Below are 24,125 nucleotides of genomic sequence, written 5' to 3' on the forward strand. Positions count from 1 at the left end.
CGCAAGGTTCGTTTAGAAATTGTATGAGATGGACCTACATTACACTGACAGCAGCAATTCATGTCGGGTTGGAAATCGATTGTTGTTGACGAGGCGTGACACTCGTCTTCATTTTCTGCCGGTTAGGATATTTTTACAACCGCCGTTCTTGCTCGTTGATACATCGTTGCCTGTGGTACACCGTTTCTTGCAGAAACTTTGGACGCTCTGCGTCGATACACAAAGAAAACGGGTGACTTCTTTTACTGCTCTTCATGGGCACATGCAAATACGATAGCCCCTTTCTGCCATTCTCTCACGTCCTCACGCCAAACCAACTTACCATATTAATTCCATGCAGTCGGCTGGCATGTACACGAGGTGTGATGAAAGATTGATGAATGATTTTTTTTTCAGCAACTGCTGACGCTACACCATTTGACCTGAACTGTCCGCTTAGAACACTGGATAGCGCGTTCACAAAAGGTTGGAGATGGTCCTCTTTATACCTCATCAATAAACTCCTTCAAGACGACGACTATACACAAAAAAATTGACAACATACAAACTTACGCAGACAACTAACTGAATCACATCCAAGTAACGGAGTCAGTGCCCCTTTTGCACTTGAAGAGGTCGCCTTGGCAATCGGAAAATTAAAAAAATAGGAAATCCCCTGGCTGCGATGGCATTCACTCGGAAACGATCAAAAATGCTGCTCCACAAATTATACCTTACCTTATCGAGACCCGACTGACCAAAAGACCTACAGACCCATATGCCTTATCAACAACCTTGCGGAAAAACAAGAAAGACTGCTATGTGACAGACTACAATCGCACAGACAGCTAGTCGGACTAAAACCCCATCAGTACGGATTTCGTCAACACAGATCCATAGGTGACGCAGTAAACAGACTAATAGAAACAATACAGACAACTGACGACGAATATGCAGCGGCTATATTGATAGCCACTGCTGGAGCTTTTGATGACCTCTGGTGGTCGGCTTTCTTCGGAATACTAGGAGATACAGGGAATTCATCAGCTTTGTGTAATAATCTGGTAGACTACTGCAAGCACAGAATAGTTGAATGGAAGTCTGGCCACCGGAAGGTTATCAAAAAGATTACCAAAGGATGTCTACAAGGGTCCATTTGCGGGCCAGTATTCTGGGATATTGACATCGAACCTCTGTTGAATAAAATCAATGAGGATAACAGAGCATAAGGGGTGGTGGCAGAGGCTGACGACTTGCTGGTTGTAGTGTCAGCAAATTCAAGACTAGAATTAGAAACAAAGGCCACACAACAATTGGTGCACAAGTAATAAGCTGTCTATAGCAGTTAACAAAACAGAGTACCTGTTAGTAAAGGGGACTCTTAAAAGGAAGCCTATAATAAAAATTAACAGTGACAATAATGCGTAAATTAGCTAGACTTAATACGACCCAATAGACTTACACTACAGACTATGCGGATGTACCACATGGCACTCTTCGAGTTAACAGTCTGTCTTGCTGCGAGCACCTGGGCACACCCCTCAGACCGATCACATATAAAAATATTGTAATACGCGGACAAAGGAGAGTGCTCATCAGAATATCTGGAGCTTTTAGAACAACATCGATAGAGGTACTGTGTGTAGTCATGTGTGTGTGCCCCGTTGATATCACTATTCGTCACCGAGAAGCGACATACTGGTTAAAGAAAGATAGACCAGACAAAATACAAGACATAACTGGACGCAACATAACAGACCAAAGACAGCTTAACATATAGCGGACTGAGACATGTCAGGAGGAATGGGACATACATGTTTCAAAGTTTTACTGACCTTCAAAGTAGACACCAGCATTATGTATATTCCGTTGCCAGCGATGTGGAAGTCGTAGAGTACTCTTAGCAGTGCCAGTTGTGTTAACAGTTCGAGCGGTGCGGTCTATTGCAGCAGTTCTGAAGCGAATGTCGTGAAGTGTTTCCTTCAGTTTAGAAATTGAGTTGAACTCACGAAGGCTTAGGTCAGGGGAGTGCAGTAGGTGATATAGCACTTAACAGCCCCATCAGTCAAACAAATCAGCAACAGCTTGCACTGTAAGTGCTTGAGCATCGTCCTGCAAAATGATGATCAGGTCCTGCTCTTCATTTCTGGAACATAACCTACGACCAGCTTAGAGACATAAGTGATGACACTTTCTGCAGGACCTGGCCATCATTTTGCAGGACAGTGCTCAAGGACGAAAGTGCAAGCTGTTACTGATTTGTTTGACTGATGGGGCTGCTAAATGCTATGCAACCTACTGCACTGCCTTGACTATAGCCCACGTGAGTTCAACTCGATTTCTAAATTGAAGGAAACACTTCACGGCATTTGCTTCAGAGCTGCTACAAATTCGTCGGGCAACAGACCGCGCCGCTCGAACTGTCAACACAACTGGCACTGCTGAGAGTATCCTACGGCTCCCACATCGCTGGCAACGGGTTATACACAATGCTGGTGACTACTTTGAAGGTCAGTAAAACTTTGAAACATATATCTATTTGCACGAGCTGTAAAAAAATAGTTGCCACTATTAAAGTTCCAACCCTCGTATACTGACCCCACAAGAGGAATGACCCATTTCCTGACGGGACATGGCCCACATGCTCCCTGTCTCCATCGCGTAGATGTAAAAGAAACTGGCACTTGTGCATGTAGTGGATATGGCACCGCTGAACTTGTAGTTTTATCCATTGCAACACATTAACACACCTAAGACCGAATGTACAAGATCTTGGAAACACAGAAAGAGATCAGAACAAATGGCACACCCTGAACAGACTAGCAGATGACGTATCTGAAACTCTTCATGAAGCTTACAGACAAAACAGACCATACTTAAGAACACTACAAAAAGCAACACAAACACGACAGCAAAACACGTGGCACGAAACTGACACTGATTCGAATGAAACAACAGATACAGAAACTGAACGTGACATTCAAATATTAGAGTAATTATCTATAGAAGCTCAAAAGACCAATGTGATACAACAGAACCTAACAATAGAACAAATAAAATAGTGTAAAAAAACTGTGTAATTAACATTAGGCTAGGATTAATTCATAACACAGTTAATGAAAACTATTATGTAAGGCAAAAGACATCAGTTGTGAAACCAAATACAGTACTTGTAAAGCTATTTCAGTGACGACAGGCTCGAAGATTTCCCGAGCCCTCGTCTCTGGAACAGCTATAATTTCGGGGACAAATTTTCTCTTTCACTAACTTCCTCACCTTTCTTTACTATTTGTATTATCTTTACTGATTATTTGCTTATGTTTTCCAATCTTTGTATTTTATTTTATAACGTTTTATTTACATTAAGAAAGAACTAAAAAGAAATTCCAATTGTTAACACACTGTCACAGATGTAATTGTATTAGTAATAATAATACTGCCCGCCAACTGTTATATAGGTGGTGGGATAATTGCAGCAAATAGGTAACTACATGTTAGCCTGATGCGTTGACGCAGGCGCGGCAAGTCGGAAGACGTTCTGACTCGTCAGTCAGCGTCCAGAGACGCAAGCGTCAGGTTGTGTTAAGCTTGTCTGTCGCGCGTCATGGATTTCGAACAACGCGTGGACGTTTTCTGTTTCATGTTGCATAAATGAGCCAAAGAAACTCCTGACATATTGAAATTGGTGCACTGGGAGAATGCTGCGACTCGGAAGACTGTTTACACGTGGTATGAGCGATTTAAAACCGGAAACGAGTCTGTAGAAAACGAGCGACGTTTGGGATGTCCTTTAACCTTAAAAATAGAAGAAAACGTACAAAAAGTATCAAAAATTGTTTGTTCAAACAGGGGAGTAACTATTCGATAGCTTTCCGAGGAACTTAGTGTCTCGTACAGGTCCGTGCGAAGCATTTTAACTGATAATTTACAAATGAGACGAGTGAGGACAAAATTTGTTTCCAGACTTTTGAGTGATGAACGGAAGGATAATGTGTGTTAGTTTGCACGCAGCTGAACGATCGTCTTCATTCGCATCAGGACTTCATGTCCGAAATTGTAACTGAAGATGAAACTTGAACCTTTGGGTATGACCCTGTGACGAAAATTCAGAATTCCCTATGGAAAAACAATGAATGGCAATTGCTACTTCAAGTCGCACATGAGGTATGCGACCGTTATGATTAATTCATAGACAGATACAATACAGGATGGTCGCTAATAAAAGATCTTGTGTGTTCCATAGAAATGTTGTACTGCATCCATACTCTTTATTGTGCGTTTCGGGCGTGGCCCATCATCAGACAGTCTGTTAAAAAATACAAACATCACGAGCACAAAAATACTTCACGACCCACACAGTGTGGCAAAATAAGTGACAGACAAATTTACGGAATACATACCAGTGTATATAATAAAGTTGCGTAAGCACTGACATGTAGTACACGAGACTTCACAGAGAAAAACAGTCAAGTCAAATGGCTGAACATGAAAACTAAAGTGAGCAAATCATGCTAACCACAGCGAAGTAAACTAAAAGCCCTACAGTTTAAAAAGTAGCCTTGACTTATTCAGGTTGCTAAAGGGCGTTGAGGTCCCGGATGAGGCGATACTTGCTTCCATTTACTAATATGCCCATTAAAGAAACCCTGGAAATCATTGTGAATTCTTTTTGAAGTTAGGCAAAATAAGTCTAGGAGAAGCCAGTGAGTTCGTTAACTCATGCGCTTATCTTGTCTTTTAGATTAGATTAGATTAGATTTACTTTCACTCCAATTGATCCGTAGTGAGGAGGTCCTCCAGGATGTGGAACATGTCAGATAGAGATAATCTCAGACTGGCAGAGAGAGCATCCCAGAGTGCCCCAGAGAGCTAAAACACCAAGAAGAATCGCTTCTCGGCTTTTGGCAAGATCAATGTGTAGTAGTATGTATTAAATCATAAACTAAAATACTAATCACTTTACATTTAACGGTCGCATTTATCATCAACAAATGCAAGGATGGCTGACATAGTGTTTAGTGTATCTGGGATTGTAAAATAGTCAAGATCGTTAGACGCCAGGAAGGCATCTGGCCCTGACGGTATCCCCGTAAGATTATATTTTGACTATGCTACAAATATAGCACCATTCTTATCCATCATCTATCAGAGATCGTTGGAAAACCGGCCAATTTCACTGACATTAATTTGTTGTAGAATCACGGAACATATTTTGTATTCAGACATGATGACCTTTCTAGACTCTGAGAAGCTCATCTGCAGAAACCAGCACGGTTTTAGGAAACAGCGGTCAAGCGAGACACAGCTGGCCTTATTTGTGCATGACCTACCGGCTCCCAGGTTGATGCTATATTTCTCGACTTTCGAAACGCGTTGGACTCAGTTCCGCACTGTCGCTTGCTCCAAAAAGTGCGCGCTTACGGTCTATCCGATGACATATTCGGTTGGATAGAAAGTTATCTAACAGACAGAGAGCAGTATGTCGTCCTGAATGGGGTGACTTCAACAGAATCAAGAGTAACTTTAGGTGTGCCCCAGGGCAGCGTAATAGATCCACTGCTTTTTACCATTTACATATTCGATCTGGGTGATGGTACTGACAGCGGCATTAGACTGTTTGTCGATGATGCTGTAGTCTACAGGAAAGTAGTATCACATGAAAGTTGTGAACGAATCAATGAAGATTTGCAGAAAATAAATGCGTGGTGTAATGACTGGCAATTATCTCTCAATATTAATAAGTGTAACCTACTACGTATAACGAGTCGAAAATCCCCATTAATGTACGAGTACAAAATAAATGCCCAGTATTTGGAAGCGGTAACATTCGTCAAGTACCTGGGTGTGACTATTCAAAATGATCTCAAATGGAATGATTACACTACAAAAGCAAGGGGCAAGGCGAGCTCTAGATTGCCATTTATTTGTAGAGTCCTGAAGCGATGCAGTCCTTCAACAAAGAAAATAGCTTACAATACGTTAGTTCGTCCAGTCTTGGAGTATTGTTCGTCTGTGTGGGACCCTTACCAGTTGGATCTGATTCAAGAGATTGAGAAGGTCCAAAGAAGAGTGACTGGTACATTCAGCCATCACGAGAGTATTACAAATCTCATAGAAAGTTCGAAGGGGACACACGTGCAGATGGCCGACGCGCTAAACGGAAGGGGCTGCTCACTAAATTCCGAAATTCGATCTTTGCCGAGGATTTAGAGCATATATTATTACCACCAACTTCCAAATCGCGCAATGATCACCATTCAAAGATAAGGGAAATTAGAAGTCGTACTGAGGCGTTCAGACAGTCGTTTTTCCCTCGCGTGATCCACGAGTGGGACAGAGGGGGGGGGGGGGGAATATGACTTTGGCGCAAACTGTGCCCTCCGCCACACACCGCTTGGTGGCTAGCGGAGTATATATGTAGATGTACACGTCTTGCTATGGGGTGTAGCCTTTCTGGGATCCTTTCCGATATTTTTGTGGATTCTCATGCGTATAGGTTCTTTAACTCCTGTCTTGATCTAAAAAAGAAAACTATTGTGTACCACAGATATGCGAATGATATATATGTCCTTTTCATTCATTTGCACAAGTTTTTAACACAATGCATGGGAACATACAGTTCATGGTGGAAAACGAAGATGATGGTAGTTTGAATTTTCTTGATGGCTCAAATGGTACAAATGGCTCTGATCGGTATGGAAGTTAACATCTGTGATCATCAGTCCCCTAGAACTTAGAACTACTTAAACCTAACCAACCTAAGGACATCACACACATCCATTCCCGAGGCAGGATTCGAACCTGAGACCGTAGCGGACGCGCTGTTACAGACTGAAGCGCCTAGAACCGCTCGAATTTTCTTGATCTTCGGATTTCCAGGGCAGGCTCTAAGTTGATTATGGATATCTTTCGCAAGCCGACTGGATCTAATGTCATTATTGCTTCAGACTCCCTGTCATTCTGCAAAAAATTGTGTTCAGATGTGTGTGAAATCTTATGGGACTTAACTGCTAAGGTCATCAGTCCCTAAGCTTACACACTACTGAACCTAAATTATCCTAAGGACAAACACACACACCCATGCCCGAGGCAGGACTCGAACCTCCGCCGGGACCAGCCGAACAGTCCATGACTGCAGCGCCCGAGACCGATCGGCTAATCCCGCGCGGCGTCATTCTGCAGCACGTAAGCGTGCACTCTTTTCGTCTATGTTCCACAGGCTCGCTAGATTAGGTTTAGACGACAATGTGGTTAATAAAGAGATTATGTCGAAATACTGGTGGGCCTGGCCAATCGTTTTTCTGAAAAGAGTATACAGAATATGGGGAACAGAATCCTCGCCAGAGTGAAACCATACGTACAGTGTCTATGTCTAAAGGCAGCTTGCAGCATGTATCCTTATCCTGTTTCACCCCATGATTCGATAAAATAGCGCAAGCCTTTAGAAAGACAAAGGTACAAGTAGGTTTCCGCACATGCAAAAAACTTGGGGTCCTTTTGCGACACAATCATGATACTGCAGGTAATAAATCTAAAAAATTCAGGGGTTTATGAAATTGTGTGTGGTTTCCGTGACAGGATTTAAGAGGATCAGACTGGGGAGAGTTCATAATAACGTTTAGAGAACACACGTACGGAAGTAATGATAGTGCACTAGGTTGGCATTTAAAAACGAAGGACCATGTTTTATCCTCGATGAATAGAGGTTTACATAGTCTTCACATCGAGCGTAAGGTTAGGGACATGGATATTCTGGAAGAACTCGAAGTGTATGTGCACCACAAATTAGATCCTAGGACTGTAATTAACGTGCATATTGCAAGCAACAGGAATCGGTTTGTTAATATCTTATATAATTTTAGTGATCTCATTTAGGACTGCTGCCATCCGACTCTCGTTTATCACGCTTTGGTTTGTTTCATTGATTTATTTCTATATGAGTGGATTTTTTTTTGGTTCTCATGCGACCCTATGTGAAAATGTGTGTCTGGCCTTCCTAGTTTTCCTAGAACTTGGATTTTATTGGCTGAAGTTTGTCTCGTGCTATGACGTACAAATATAACTGATGACTGCTTATGGCCGCCCTGAGCGCAGCATGCTTCTACTGCTACAGTTTTTTTGTTTTCTAATAAAGATTTGGTAGTTGGCTCATAATTTTCAATTGTTCTCCTCGTAATTTTTGTTCACAGAGGTTTTATAAGCAAGTATTTTCCATTGATTTATTCCTATGATTTTACTATACGACTTCAAATTTGAATTCCTCTACATGTGTAAAAATAATTTTTTGTAAAATATCCTCTTCCGTCCATATATTTTATCCCTGATTCCAGCTTTAATCACGTAGTCCGTATAAATTACTGCTATCATTTGATACTGCCTTTTAATACGTACGTATTTTAATGTATTTTAGTGTGATATATGGATTGCTCCCATTAGCGCTGTGCATTTTGATGATATTCATCGTAACACACGGCTAACTATAGCCTTTTTGTTACTTTCTGTAATTTTTCTTATATTTGAAATCGTCTGGAGCGCTATATTCGGCACGCCATCTGGCGGGATTTTAGTTTACTTCGCTCTGGTTAGCATGTTTTGTTCACTTTAGTTTTCATGTTCAACAACTGCACTTGACTGTTTTTCACTGTGAAATCTCGTGTACTATATGTCTGTGTTTACGAAACTTTCTTTGTTATGTACACTGGTATATACTCTGTAAATTTGTCTGTCACTTGTTTTTCCTTACTGTGTGGATCGTGAAGCATTTTTGTGCTACATTTCTTTAGCAGACTGCCTGATAATGGGGTACGCCCGAAACGCGCAATAAAGTGTTTGGATTCAGTACAACATTTCTATGAAACATCCACGATGTGGTATTAGCGACCAATCAGCACTGTATATGCTTACTGGAAAACAATAAATCTCCTCGAGCTAAAAAGCCACATCAGTCAAATACGAATATCAAAGATGCTCATTTTTTTCCGACATTCAGAGCATACTGCGATTAGAGTTCGTTCCAAGGGAAACAACTGCAAACGCCTAATTTGACAAGGACGTACTGACACGTTTGCGAAACGATGTCCGAAGAGGTAGGCCAGAAAAATGGGACATTGGCTTCCTTATTCATCACAACAACTCGCCGTGTCACACCTCGCTTTTGATTTGCGAGTTTCTGGCCGGAAAAAGTGTTCCTGCTTGTCCACATCGGCCTTACTCACCAGATTTGACACCATGCGACTTCGGGTTCTTCACAAAAATTAAACCCGTTCTTAAAGGGAAATGTTTTGTCACAATTCCTTTCATTGAGCGGGGCCGCAACACAAATGTTTCCAGTCATGGCCGGCCGGATTGGCCGAGTGGTTCTAGGCGCTACAGTCTGGGACTGCGCGACCACTACGGTTGCAGGTTCGAATCTTGCCTCGGGCATGGATGTGTGTGATGTCTTTAGGTTAGTTAGGTTTAAGTAGTTCTAAGTTCTAGGGGACTGATTACCTCAGCAGTTAAGTCCCATAGTGCTCAGAGCCATTTGAACCATTTTTCCAGTCATGGATTCAACCTTGGCACAAGTGCGTTGCTAGCCAAGGACAGTAGTTTGAAGGAGATTAACTCAAATTACATGCACTGTTATTACTTTGTTTCTAATAAAATTGTTTACCGTATTTTTTGATCACACCTCATACATTTCAGTTCCAACGTCAGCGAGGGAACGCCAAATGACGGGCTGATACCAGTATTACAGTGGTCCAAATCGAAACGTGAGGTCCTTTAAAGTGTGAGTAATATTTTGATCTGTGAGATTACCCTTTCCGTAGTCATGAATCTTGCTATAATTCTGCAATCCTCTCACACTCATTTTTGGTGATCAGTTTTTGAAAAGCAACCAAAGTCTCTTTGCCGTTCTCGAGCACGTCACAAGGAACTTAGGTAGTCATTTTGCGATTAAAATGTAAACGTAACCACCACTTACGGATATTAGGCCTTAAGCCTGTTACAACTAACCGACACGAACCTGCAAAAAAATGGTTCAAATGGCTCTGAGGACTACGGGACTTAACATCTGTGGTCATCAGTCCCCTAGAACTTAGAACTACTTAAACCTAACTAAGCTAAGGACATCATATACATCCATGCCCGAGGCAGGATTCGAACCTGCGACCGTAGTGTTCACGCGGTTCCAGACTGAAGCGCCTAGAACCGCTCGGCCACCCCGGCCGGCACGAACCTCCAAGAACGTACGGGGAGCGATCTACAACTGCGGGACATGTGACCAGAATGCCTCTCGAACGATTATTGCCAGTGGAAGAATTTCGATGATTTCGCTGTTTCTTTAATCAGGCGGCTCCTCATTTAGCCTCACAAGGCTGACTGGACGCCGTTACAGTTCTTCGTTTACATGACTACTCTGCAATTCACATTTAATTGCCTGGCAGAGGGATAAACGAACTATTTTCACACTAATTCTCAACCTTTCAACTCTTCTGAGAGAAACGAACACTTAAATCTTTCCATGTGAGCTCTAATTTCTCTTATTTTCTTACGATGACTAACAAAATATTTTCGTCTTTGAAGAAGAAAGTTGGTGATTGAAATTTCGTGAAAACCTCGCCTTGATGTATCACGCCTTTGTTTTAGTGACTGCCACCCCAGTTCAAATATCGTATCCGTGACTCTCTCTCCCCAATTTCATTGTAATACAAAACGAGCTGCAATTCTTTGAACTTTTCCGGCGTTCTCCGTCAATACTATCTGGTAAGTATCCCATATCGCACAGAAATACTCTAGAAGAGGATTGATAAGCGTAGTGTAGGCAACCTCTTTAATAGATTTGTTTCATCTTATGATTGTAAGAGCTCTGCCAAAAAAATGCAGTATTTGGTTCGCCTTCTCCACAACATTATCTACGTGATCGTTCCAATTAAATTTGTACGTAATTTGTAATGCCTAGGTATTTGGCAGCACTGACAGCTTTTAGATCTGTGTGATTTATCATGTAACCGAAATTTAACGGAGTCCTTTTAGAACTCATGTGGATGACATCACACTTTCCATTATTTACAGTAAAAAAAAAAAAAGTGGTTCAAATGGTTCTGAGCACAATGGGACTTAATATCTGACGTCATCAGTCCCCTAGAATTTAGAATTACTTAAACCTAACTAACCTAAGGACATCACACACACCCATACCCGAGGCAGGATTCGAACCTGCGACCGTAGCGGTCGCGCAGTTCCAGACTGAAGCGCCTAGAACCGCTCGGATTTACAGTCAATTTCATTTTTCGCACCATAAAGATATCTTGTGTAAATCATTTTGCAATTGGTTTTGATCTTCTAAAGACTTAACTAGACGGTAAATATTAGCATCGTCTGCTAACAATCAAGGAACTTTGCTCAGATTCGCTTCTGAATCATTTATACAGAACAGGAATAGAAGGGGACCTGTAATACTTCATTGGGAAACGCGAGAGCGAGCGGTGATATGTCATCGATAGGTATGGAGCTATTATATGAGCATACTTTGAAATGAATCTATTTGATATACAATTCGGACCGGAAGACTTGAATTAGAGTTGCTTCTGCTTTCTTTAAATAGGTGTATTTTGCATTTATGTTTAGTGTTTTGGATGTTACGGTACACAGTCTCGCTACCTCGACCTTGTGGTCACTAATAACTGTATCTGTCATGATGTGCCCTATTTTTTCAGAGAAACTGGAGGAGATATCTGGAATCGAACACGGGTCCTTCTTCTCACCATTGTCTTCGTGTAATAATGACATAAAATGCCAGTGATGACAAATCAAGACTTACACTGAGGTAACAAAGTTGCGGAACACTTTCTAATATCGTGTCGAACCTCTTTTCCCCGAGCATAGTGCAGTATCTCGACATCGCATGGACTCAACAAGTCGTTGGAAGACCCCTGCAGAAATATTGAGCCATGCTGCCTCTATAGCCGTCCATAAATGAGAAAGTGTTGCCGGTGCAGCACTTTCTGCACGAAATGGCTTCTCTATTATGCTCGACTGGATTCATGTTGAGCGTCCTGGATGGCAAATTTGTTCGCTCGAATTGTTCAGAATGATGTTCAAATCAGTAACGAACAACTGTGGCCCGGTGACCTGACGCATTGTTATGTATAAAAATTCCATTGTTGTTTGGAAACGCAGGCCGGTGTGGCCGAGCGGTTCTAGGCGCTTCAGACCGGAACCGCGCTGCTGCTACGGTCGCAGGTTCGAATTCTGCCTCGGGCATGGATGTGTGTGATGTCCTTAGGTTAGTTAGGTTGTAATGTTGTTACTTTAATTTTGTTAGCTGATGTGTAATATTGTTACTTTAATTTTGGTATACTGATATCGGTGCTAATTGACAATGAAAGTGGGTTAAAAGCCGTGATCTGTCTGGGGACGTTAACCGTGGATTACTGGGCAACTGTTTCATCAGATATTTAGTCTAGGTTTACCAAGCAGACTAACATTAATGATAATCTTTTAATAGTCATACAAAACCGGTAATATATATATATATATATATATATATATATATATATATATATATAAAGGAGAATTTAAATAAAAAGAAAGAAATCGGTTTGTATTTGGAAATTTATTTTAAGGTTGTTCCTTGAAATTTCAGCATATTATACGTGAGTTATAACTGAGCTGGTGCCTTATTTACGATTAAAAAAATGTGAGATTGTAATCTTACGGAACACATAAAATATGGAGCCAAGATTGGGAGACTGCACACAACACTGCATTCATAAAATAACACACGAAGAACATTGAAACATAAACAAGAAGAAATTAACCACAACCAACTGATTCAGTTTTTACCCAAAGAAATTACGTTCATACCACAATCCTGTCCGTCATGTAATTACCACACACTGGTATACTAAATTCATATTAACTCTTTGTGAAATCTTCGCGAAAAGAATAGCTGAGGGCTACTTTGATGATTACACCACATGCTTCACGTGGTCAACTTGGTTTACACAAAGCGTACAACTCCACAATAATTTTGATAATTAAAATAAATTAGATCGAAAAGCAATTGACCAAAGAAAAACCTTGAACTGGTTACTAACGTCTTACTATTAACCTGATGGGTCAAACAGTTATATAAGCACGTGGTAGTGGTCTCGCAAAGTACACCCCACGTGGGCTGAACATAAAGAAAAGTTGCTATATTGAAAATATAGTCAAGACGAGACGTTATAATCACACAAGCATTCGCATTTAAGATTGATGAACTTAGTTAGAGTTACTGATCAACACGTGGTTCCACTTTACTCACAAAGTAGTAACAAAGCAACTACCGCAAAATAATCTGAATTTAACACGAGAATTACACTCCGCTGCACTTTAAGATAGCATTAGATATTTTAGAGCTAAACCTGAAATCAAGGTGATTAAATTTTCAGTTAGGCTGAACTTAAGAAATCCATTGTCCTACGGACTTAACAGACACGCGCTTAGCCGGAGATCTTACCACTTCAGACGCTCGCCACAGCCACACTGCAACTGCCCTACTGCCGAGCGTGCTTCCTGAGGGTGGCTCACAAAGACCAACGGAAGTGGCCAGAGGGGCAGCTTCCTATACCAACATGACAACGGACGGACAGGACCATACTAAGGATAGAAACCTCTTTGCTTTTAGGAAGCGTAGCTACCTGTTCCGACGTTGGTCCTACTGTTCTCTAGCAGACAGCCTTGTCTGCTACCCTCAAGCATGCAACTAGAAATACATATGCTCATTCATCCTCTCACACAAAAGGGAAGGGGGATGACAGTATCTTATCATATACAGTATATAAAAGAAAGCGGATGTAGGTTCCGTATGAGACTGTGTGACATGAATTACATATAAGAATTACATATAAACTGTGCTTTAAAGTGTAGTAGTGTGACAGATCGTTCTTGTTTATGTGTAAAAGTAACACGTTCCACTGCTCAGTCTCCTCCCAGATAGTCAGAAACGCCACAGTACATTTAGAAGAGGAATTTATTCCATAAATGTCAACAGATTTAAGAAATTAAACATGAAAGGAATCCAACAGAGACCTTTCAAGGTTTAAGTAGTTCTAAGTTATAGGGGACTGATGACCTCAGATGTTAAGTCCCATAGTCCTTAGAACCATTTGAAGCATTTGTTTGGCGACATGAGGTGCAAGAATGGCTGCAAGCGGTCTCTAAGTAGCCCAGCTTAACCATTTCCCGTCAATTATCGGTTCAGTTGGACGAGAGGAACCAGTCCATTCCAGGTAAACACAGCCCACATCGTTATGAAGCCACCACCAGCTTGCACAGTGCCTTGTTGACAACTTGTGTCCGTGACTTCGTTGGGTATGTGCCACACTCGAATCCTACCTTCAGGTTTTACCAACTGAAATCGGGACTCATCTGACCAGGCCACGGTTTTCCAGTCGTCCGGGGCTGGTCCAACCAATGTGGTCACAAACCCAAGAGAGTTAGTGCAGGCGATATCGTGCTATTAGCAAAGGCACTCGTGTCGGTCGTATACTGTCATAGCCCATTAACGCCAAATTTCACCTCACTGTCCTAATGGTTACGTTCGCCGTACGTCCCACATTGATTTCTGCGGTCATTTCACGCAGTGTTGCTTGTCTGTTAGTACTGACAACTCTACGAAAACGCAGCGTTCAAAGTGTGTTAATTCTCGTTGTGCGGCCATAATCACATCGGACACCTTTTCGCATGAATCGCCAAAATTCAAATGGCTCTGAGCACTATGGGACTCAACATCTTAGGTCATAAGTCCCATAGAACTTAGAACTACTTAAACCTAACTAACCTGAGGACACCACACACACCCATGCCCGTGGCAGGATTCGAACCTGCGACCGCAGCAGTCCCGCGGTTCCGGACTGCAGCGCCAGAACCGCTAGACCACCGCGGCCGGCTTTTATACCTTGTGTAAGCGATACTACCGCCATACGTACATGAGCATATCGATATGTACCGGGTGATCAAAAAGTCAGTATAAATTTGAAAACTTAATAAACCACGGAATAATGTAGATAGAGAGGTAAAAATTGATACACATGCTTGGAATGACATGGGGTTTTATTAGAACAAAAAAAAGCCAAAGTTCACAAAATGTCCGACAGATGGCGCTGGACAGCAAAACGTCAGTGCGCATGACAATCGTGTATAAAAGGAGCTGTAATGAGAGAGAGAATCAGATGCGCCAGCAATCGCAGCATGTCGACGTTACCTAAAAAGGCGCTTTTAGTGAAGTTGTATTATCAGAATGGGGAATGTGCTAGCTCAGCGTTACAATCCTATCACCATAGGAAGGGGATTCGATCGGATAAAGGTCCGTTGACAAATGCAGCTGTGGCGAGAATGATTTCGAAGTTCGAAGCCACGGGTTGTTTAGACGATAGACCCCGTAGTGGCCGACCGAACACAAGGCGTAATGCTGCTGAGACAGATCAGGAAGAAAAGGAGACTGTAGCGGGTTCGTCTATGCACGGGGAAGTCAGCGCTCGTGCAGTCGCACGTCGCACCGGCATTCCGTACAGTACTGTTTGGTTGGCACTTAGGCATACCCTCCGATGCTATCCGCACAAAATCCATCGGCATCATGAACTGTTACCTGGCGATTTAGTGAAGCGGAGGGCATTTGTGGTGTGGGCGTTTGAGAAGATGGCGGAAGATGACGATTGGTTGAGTAACTTGTTGCGGACCGACGAAGCTCATTTCACGCTCCGAGGGTCTGTCAAAGCCCACAACTGCAGAATTTGGGCTACCGAAAGTCCTAGAACTGTCGTGGAAACTCCATTGCATGACGAGAAAGTCACGGTATGGGTTGAATTTACCAGATCTACCGTTATCGGGCCTTTTTTCTTCGAGGAAATGCGTGATTCTGGTTTTGTAACTGCTACCGTGACGGGTGTGAGGTACGCCGATATGTTACAAAATCGCATCATCCCCAGCCTGGCTGATAAACGCCTGCTGGAACGTACGATGTTTATGCAGGATGGCACTCCACCCCATGTTGCTAGACACGTGAAAGATCTCTCGCGCACGTCGTTTGGTGATGATCGTGTACTGAGCCGCCACTTTCGTCATGCTTGGCCTCCCAGGTCCCCAGACCTCAGTCCGTGCGATTATTGGCTTTGGGGTTACCTGAAGTCGCAAGTGTATCGTGATCGACCGACGTCTCTAGGGATGCTGAAAGACAACATCCGACGCCAATGCCTCACTATAACTCCGGACATGCTTCACAGTGCTGTTGAAAACATTATTCCTCGACTACAGCTATTGTTGAGGAATGATGGTGGACATATTGAGCATTTCCTGTAAAGAACATTATCTTTGCTTTGTCTTACTTTGTTATGCTAATTATTGCTATTCTGATCAGATGTCTGTCGGACATTTTTTGAACTTTTGTATTTTTTTGTTTCTAATAAAACCCCATGTCATTCCAAGCATGTGTGTCAATTTGTACCTCTCTTTCTACATTATTCCGTGATTTATTCAGTTCTCAAATTTATACTGACTTTTTGATCACCCGGTACATCAACCGCCAGAAGGACTGGACTGTTCCGGACGCTAAAGGTAGCCCTCCTCCGTCTAAGGTGTGCGGTCGTTTGGCTCGCCGCCGTGCTGTGGAAGTCGTCGCGGGCGACGACCCTGCCTGCTGCTACGCAATCCTGTAGACCTCTCCCCACTCCTCACCGGCCCCCTCCAGCCGCCCCCACCGCCGGAATCTTCTCCAGCAGCGGAGCGCGAGCGCAGCTACGGCGGCGACGCAGCCAGGAATCGCAGTTTGCGCCGTCACCTCTGCCCTGTCCTTTCGCCTCTGCCACGGCCAGCTCTTTGCTTCTGCACCGGTGAGTACTGCGACTCGCCACGCCCTCCAAATCCGCCGTCACTCTCATCGCACTTCTTCATTGCTGTTTAATTCGAGAATAACTACGGTGCGTTAACACCTGTTTCAGAGCTGAACCGAGATCGCACAAAAATGTTTACGATAATGGCCAGTGTTTTGGCCGTGGCTTCAAGCATGATCTTCCGATCCCTCTTTTCATCTGCTACTGTGGAAGAGACCATCAGCAAGGATACTTAAATTGCTTTACAAAATGATTATTTATAGCTGTGAGTTGCGACATCACCGTTCTTGAGTGGGCCGTAAGGCTTTTGCAAGGAATCCCGTTCAAATGTACCATAGATTTCGTACATACAGTTCATAGGCATCTCAAAAACGAAGGGAGAGCCATCGCTATTTTTTAGGTTTTGTAATGTATCGTATCGTTGTGTCTCTTTTTCTGTGGTTGAACCGTCAAGCGGCTTCCTAGTAAGCTAAAGTCAAAACGCTCCGAAAAATTTCGAATCTGGAGCTATGACATCCAGAATATTAGCGATACATCTATCTATCGCTTGCGCCAGTGCCCCGCATTTTGCGCGGGGTTGACGTGGTTAAATCGCATTTGGCATGTTAAGTTGAAGGGGTGGCCGGATGCCCTTCCCGCTGCCAGCCCGTACCCTCCGGGACGGAATCAGAGTACCCCATCTAGCTGCGGCTAGGGTAAATCATGGAAAAGTGCGGAAGTGTTTCAAATATGTCTGTGACTCGTGTAACTGAGGCGGGACGTGGGGACCAGCCCGGTATTCACATAGAGGGATGTGGAAAACTGCCTAAAAACCACATCCAGGCTGGGCAGCACACCGGCCCTCGTCGTTAATCTGGCGGGCGGATTCGATCCGGGGCCGGCGCGCCTACCCGAGTCCAGGAAGCAGCGATTTAGCGCTCTCGGTTAACCTGGCGGGTTAATATTAGTGATTGATCTCGCTATAAAATAGTTTTCAGAGACAAAAATTTTTCAGTTTGCTTTCTGGTACAATCCTTTTATTCTTGGGTTATTGTTACAGAAATTAAAACGCCAACCGCTCATAACCGTTTCCTACGTCGTAAATAATTGCAGTAAATTTTCCTATTGGCTCATTCCATATCTAGTTACGTAAGGGTTCCCACTCGACGCTCTCCAATTTTGATGATATTTTTACAGTATGTATATATAGGTCTTACACGAAGCCATGCCAAATTACAGCTTCATAAGTAGTTTTCTGTGGCCTCTAATCATACTTTTGTAAGGGCCAGTTTTTCTATATCGCCACAGGTATAAATAAATCGTCAGGTTTGCTTTACTGTTGCTGATGACCTAAGGATTCCCACGCTGACACTTGGTTATTCTGCTCAACTGATTAGGTACAACAACCTTTTAGCTAAATATGCTCTCAGTGCACAGCAGATTTATCCCAATTAGCTGGCAAAGTAGCTCATAAATCTTACCGTCAAGATCTGGATGACGTTTTGGCTGCTTGTCTCTTATGATAGAATGACTTTCTGATGATGATTTTTTTTCTCATTTCCAGCCAGCCAGAATGTCATAAGTTTGTCATGTGGTGTCTTGATTACTCAAATAATTACTGAGCTATCCAACATTAAAATCGATTCAAAAACTTTATTCATAAATTTCGTCTACTTTTCCCAACACGGTCATCTCGGATTTGGATTCTCTTTGCACCATTTGAAAGAACTCATTTTGTTTTATCGGGAAGAGTGTGTTTAATTTTTGAGAAAAACTAGATAATAGGGAAGTTCAAAAACGTGTTTTGACTGCTATTACTAGCGAAGGATATGTGGGCTTCCTGGATACGCACATCTGAATATTATTTTTCTCCTCCGAAAGGGAAAAAATTTTGCTGACGCCGACCTACATAGGCAGAAACGATCATTGTAATAAAATAAGGGAAATCAGAGCTCGCACGGAAAAATATAAGTGTTCGTTTTTTCGGTTCGCCTTTCGGGTTTGGAATAATAGAGAATTATTGTGAAGGTGGTTCGATGAACCTACTGCCAGCTACTGAAGTTTGATTTACGATATCCATGTAGATGTAGATGTAAAATCTGTTAAAGATTTATTAGTTATCTTTGTTTCTCTTTAAAAAAAATTAATTTGCTCAGTATTTGACATTTATAAATGATTATCTGTTCCTTTAGGTTGTTTGTGGGCTTTTTTTTTGGGAACTACAGCTGTATTTTGAGTCTTACTTTCACTTGGTGAAAAGTGTGGTGAATTCTAAAATAGTACATGAACAACCTAAATGAACAGATGAACATTGGTGAAAGTTAAAGGCTGAGCAAATTAATTTTTATTCTAAGGAAAACAAAGATAACTATTAACAGTTTTGACAGAGTTTTCAAATGTGCGTATAGATCCACATAACATCTTGTTTAAATTTAAGCCACTTGATCTGGACTGACCCTTTAGCAACCATTTTAAAATTAGGCTAATGGCTTGGGGAATTGTGTAATTCGAAGTGACTCAAAATTTCATATACAAGATGTTTCCGTAAGAGCGTGTTGAAATGTAACAGAGCATAGAGAATGCTCCACTGAACAATTTGAGGTAGGTAGCCTAGGATGGGAGAAACCAGCTTAAAGCGACATGGAAGTAAACTTGTCTACCGCTTTGTCTAGCATTACTGTTTTCCAGCTTATATAAAATTAACTCTCGTACAAGTTTACACGTAATGTGCTTTTTATTTACATGTACATTCTTTATTTCCTGCAAGGAAACAAAGAAGATGAGCCTGATTACTTGGAAGTCATGATGGAGGTTTTGTTTACCTTACTTGTCCATAAGGCGGCTCTGTTCTATCGTATTTACATTGTCCCGCTGGCTGTTCGCGAGAGGATGTTGATACAACATAACAGTGCACTGGTCCACTTCAGTGTGGATGTCCGTAACGATCTCAATGCTGCATTTCCTGATCGCTGGATTGGAATGGGAGGCCCTATTCCAAGGCCTGCGAGGTCACCTGACTTGAGTCCCCTTGATTATTCCCTATGAGGATACCTAAAGTTACTTGTGATGAGACCCCAGTGGCTGTGGCTGCGGAGGTGGAATTAGTTGCCAGAATTGTAGCTGCCTGTGATGTGAGGCGAAACACCAGGAATATCTGTCAGGTTGCGTCAGAATCTTGTTCGCCGATGTCACGCTTGCACTGACGGTGATGGCCGTCAGTTTCAGCACATTTTGTAATATACAGTACAAATGCTACGTTCATCGTGTCAATGATGGTATTTGCAGTTATCTGCAACTAATATAAATAAAAAAGTACACAGTACCGTGATTTTATACCTGTTATCTCTTTAAGATGGCTCCTGACCTGAAATTGTTCAGTGGAGCATCCCCTATGTCCTGTTAAATTTTTGCACGCTCTTTAGGAAACACCCTATATATGTCTCTGAACTCTATGGGACTTAACTTCTTTGGTCATCATTCCCAGAGAACTTAGAATTACTTAAACCTAACTAACCTAAGGACATCACACACATATATGCCCGAGGCAGAATTCGAACCTGTGACCGTAGCGGTCGTGCTGTTCCTGACTGTCACCCTATATGGATCTTATCTGCAGCATAAAAATGCTCAAAAGATTATAAATTCACCGGACTGGTTGGCAGCACACTCTTGATACTACTTATTTTATCAAGCACTTTTCTCGAAAACTGTGAACCATATGGTCACAAAAATTACTCCTACAATATTAACTCTTTACTACATTGTGTCTCAGTATTTTGCACATACAACGAGGACCACTCTGGTGTAGTCACCAGAAATAAAATATTGTGGCAACAACCTTTTAAAAGTACATTTTCCTATGAAACTTCCTGGCAGACTATAGCCGTCTGCCGGACGGAGTTTCGAACTCGGAACCTTTGCCTTTCGCAGGCAAGTGCTCTACCGGCTGAGCCACACAAATGCAAAGAAGGACCTGTCCTCACAACTGTACTTCCGACAGTTCCACGTTTCGGAGGTCTCGAGGAGGAGGAGGATTTATTTAATAGTATGGCTAGGGCCTCTCGTCGGGCAGACCGTTCGCCGGGTGCCGGTCTTTCAATTTGACGCCATTTCGGCGACCTGCAGTCGATGAGGGTGATAGAATGATGATGAGGAAAGCACAACACCCAGTCACTGGGCGGAGAAAATTCCCCGAATCAGTCGGGAATCGAACCCGGGCCCAGAGGATTAACAATCCGTCACGCTGACCATTCAGCTACCAGGGGCGGACGAGGAGGAGGAGCAGATTAGTGTTTAACGTCCCGTCGATAACGAGGTCATTACAGACGAAGCACAAACTCGTATTAGGGAAGGATGGGAAGGGAAATCTACCGCGCCCTTTCGAAGGAACCATCCCGGCATTTGGCTGAAGCGATTTAGGGAAATCACGGAAAACCTAAATCAGACTGGTCGGACGTGGGGTTGAACCGTCGTCCTTCCGAATGCGAGTCCAGTGTGCTAACCAGTGCGCCACCTCACTCTGTCGTACGTCTCGGTTTCGAGTCTCGGTGCGGCACGCAATTTTAATCCGCCAGGAAGTTTCATATCAGTGCACACTCCGCTGCAGAGTGTAAATTTCATTCTACGAGGGTAATCCCAAAAGTAAGGTCTCCTTTTTTTAATGTGTACATAGACCTGTTTATTTCTACAATGGTTTACATCAGTTTACAGATTGAACATTTAGCTATTTTTCGACATAATCACCATTTCTGTCGATGCATTTTTGTAGACGCTGTGGCAGTTTTTGTATGCCCATGTCATACCAGCTCGCCGCCATGCTGTTCAGAAAGTTATGAACCTCTTCTTTCACCTCGTCGTCGGAGCTGAATCGCTTTTTAGCCAAATGTTCTTTTAACCTAGGTAACAGGTGATAGTCACTGGGCGCCAAGTCAGGACTATAGGATGAGTGGTTGATTACATTCCACTGAAACTGTTGCAGGAGAGCGCGGGCGAGCGTTGTCATGGAGAATGTGTAGCCCTTGCTCAACATTCCTCTTCTCCGGTTCTGAACTGCCCGTTTGAGTTTTTTCAGAGTCTCACAGTACCTGTCAGCGTTAATTGTGGTCCCAGCAATTCAGCTCCGACGACGAGGTGAAAGAAGAGGTTCATAACTTTCTGAACAGCATGGCGGCGAGCTGGTATGACATGGGCATACAAAAACTGCCACAGCGTCTACAAAAATGCATCGACAGAAATGGTAATTATGTCGAAAAATAGCTAAATGTTAAAGCTGTAAACTGATGTAAACCGTTGTGGAAATAAACAGGTCTATGTACTTATTAAAAATAGGAGACTTTACTTTTGGGATTACCCTCGTACATTTTCCTACTTTGATGCAGTTCAATATTTGTATTTGTAGCAGCAACAATTATTCATAACTGCCATTACTGAAAAATAAAGGTGTACAAAACAGGACAAATAAGTATAATGTTAAAGTTTCAGTCTTAGTTCAATATGTAAACAAACAATATTATACATAAGTCATGTGATCGGTTTGATGTTGCCGACATGTGCAGTACGCTGTGCTCACTTCATAGAAAGAATAAATCATCTTCGTGAGTCATATATTTGTTGCGACTATTTTTATTCAAATATTACTAAATTACTACCTGCACATTCGCTTTGATATCGGCAAGCAAAGAGAAGGCTGAATGTTTCCTGGAATATTACCACATTGGAACACACAGATAAACCCACGTATCTGGGTGTGCCGTTGGACAGATCTGTGGCGTACAGACACCACTGTGAAGAGAAGATGGCCTCGAGAAATAATAAAAACTCGTAAATAGGAAATGGGGAGCAAAATCTAGTCTTCTGAGAACCATCGCACAAACAAAATGCTTCTCTAAAGCTGAGTACGTAGACCAATTAGACCAACGCTACGAGTGTGACAAAATGGAACACCTACTGCCGTCCTTACGATGCTATTTATTATATGGCTACCAGTTTCGGTGCTTCAGTACACCATCTTCGGGCCTTAACTGACGCTGAGGAGTTAACTCCAATCGTATGCACGTTTCCATCAGTGATCAACATTTACGAAATGGTTTTCGCAGACTACCTGTAATCGTTGCGAAAACCAATTCATAGATGTTGGCAACTGATGGAATCGTGTGTTCTATTGGCGTTAAGCCCCTCAGCGTCAGGTAAGGCCTGAAGATGGTGTACTGAAGCTCCGAAACTCGTAGCCACATAATAAATAACATCGCAAAGATGGCTGTAGGTGTTCTATTTTGTTACGTAGCCGGCCGGAGTGGCCGAGCGGTTCTACACGCTACAGTCTGGAACCGCAAGACCGCTACGGTCGCAGGTTCGAATCCTTCCTCGGGCATGGATGTATGTGATGTTCTTAGGTTAGTTAGGTTTAAGTAGTTGTAAGTTCTAAGGGACTGATGACCTCAGAAGTTAAGTCCCATAGTGTTCATAGTCATTTTGAACCATTTTTATTACGTAACTGAAATACTGAAGTCCCTCAAACCTCCAATCAGAAGGGTGGACATACAAAAGCGCTGTTATTGTTGTTGTTGTGGTCTTCAGTCCTGAGACTGGTTTGATGCAGCTCTCCATGCTACTCTATCCTGTGAAAGTTTCTTCATCTCCCAGTACGTACTGGAGCCTACATCCTTCTGAATCTGCTTAGTGTATTCATCTATTGGTCTCCCTCTACGATTTTTACCCTCCAAGCTGCCCTCCAATACTAAACTGCCCTTGATGCCTCAGAACGTGTCCTACCAACTGATCCCTTCTTCTAGTCAAGTTGTGCCACAAACTACTCTTCTCCCCAATCCTATTCAATACCTCCTCATTAGTTATGTGATCTACCCATCTAATCTTCAACATTCTTCTGTAGCACCACATTTCGAAAGCTTGTATTCTTTTCTTGTCCAAACTGTTTATCGTCCATGTTTCACTTCCATACGTGGCTACACTCCATACAAATACTTTCAGAAACGACTTCCTGACACTTAAATCTATACTCGATATTAACAAATTTCTCTTCTTCAGAAACGCTTTCCTTGCCATTGCCAGTCTACATTTTATATCCTCTCTACTTCGACCATCATCAGTTATTTTGCTCCCCAAATAGCAAAACTCGTTTACTACTTTAAGTGTCTCATTTCCTAATCTAATTCCCTCGTCCACCCCGGCCGGCCCTGTAATGTGTCATGACGCCATCTGAAAACGGTCAGAGATAGCCAGATAGAACCCAGTTGGATCTTGGATGACGAATTAGCTGGTAAATTATTTACATCGAGTCTTTCTTCCTTTCTA

General features: G+C 42.5%; 1 protein-coding gene across 1 annotated transcript in view; it reads left to right on the forward strand.

Annotated features, from left to right (window-relative positions):
* Positions 1-16,730: 16,730 nt before the first annotated feature.
* Positions 16,731-24,125, forward strand: part of LOC126100393 (alpha-tocopherol transfer protein-like) — a 137,126-nt gene continuing 129,731 nt past the window's right edge. Inside the window, exon 1 of the mRNA XM_049910989.1 lies at positions 16,731-16,835. The gene's annotated coding sequence lies outside the window, so the exon portion shown is untranslated. The remainder of the gene's footprint in view (positions 16,836-24,125) is intronic.

Source organism: Schistocerca cancellata, chromosome 9 (assembly GCF_023864275.1).
Source record: "Schistocerca cancellata isolate TAMUIC-IGC-003103 chromosome 9, iqSchCanc2.1, whole genome shotgun sequence".
Taxonomy (NCBI): Eukaryota; Metazoa; Arthropoda; class Insecta; order Orthoptera; family Acrididae; genus Schistocerca; species Schistocerca cancellata.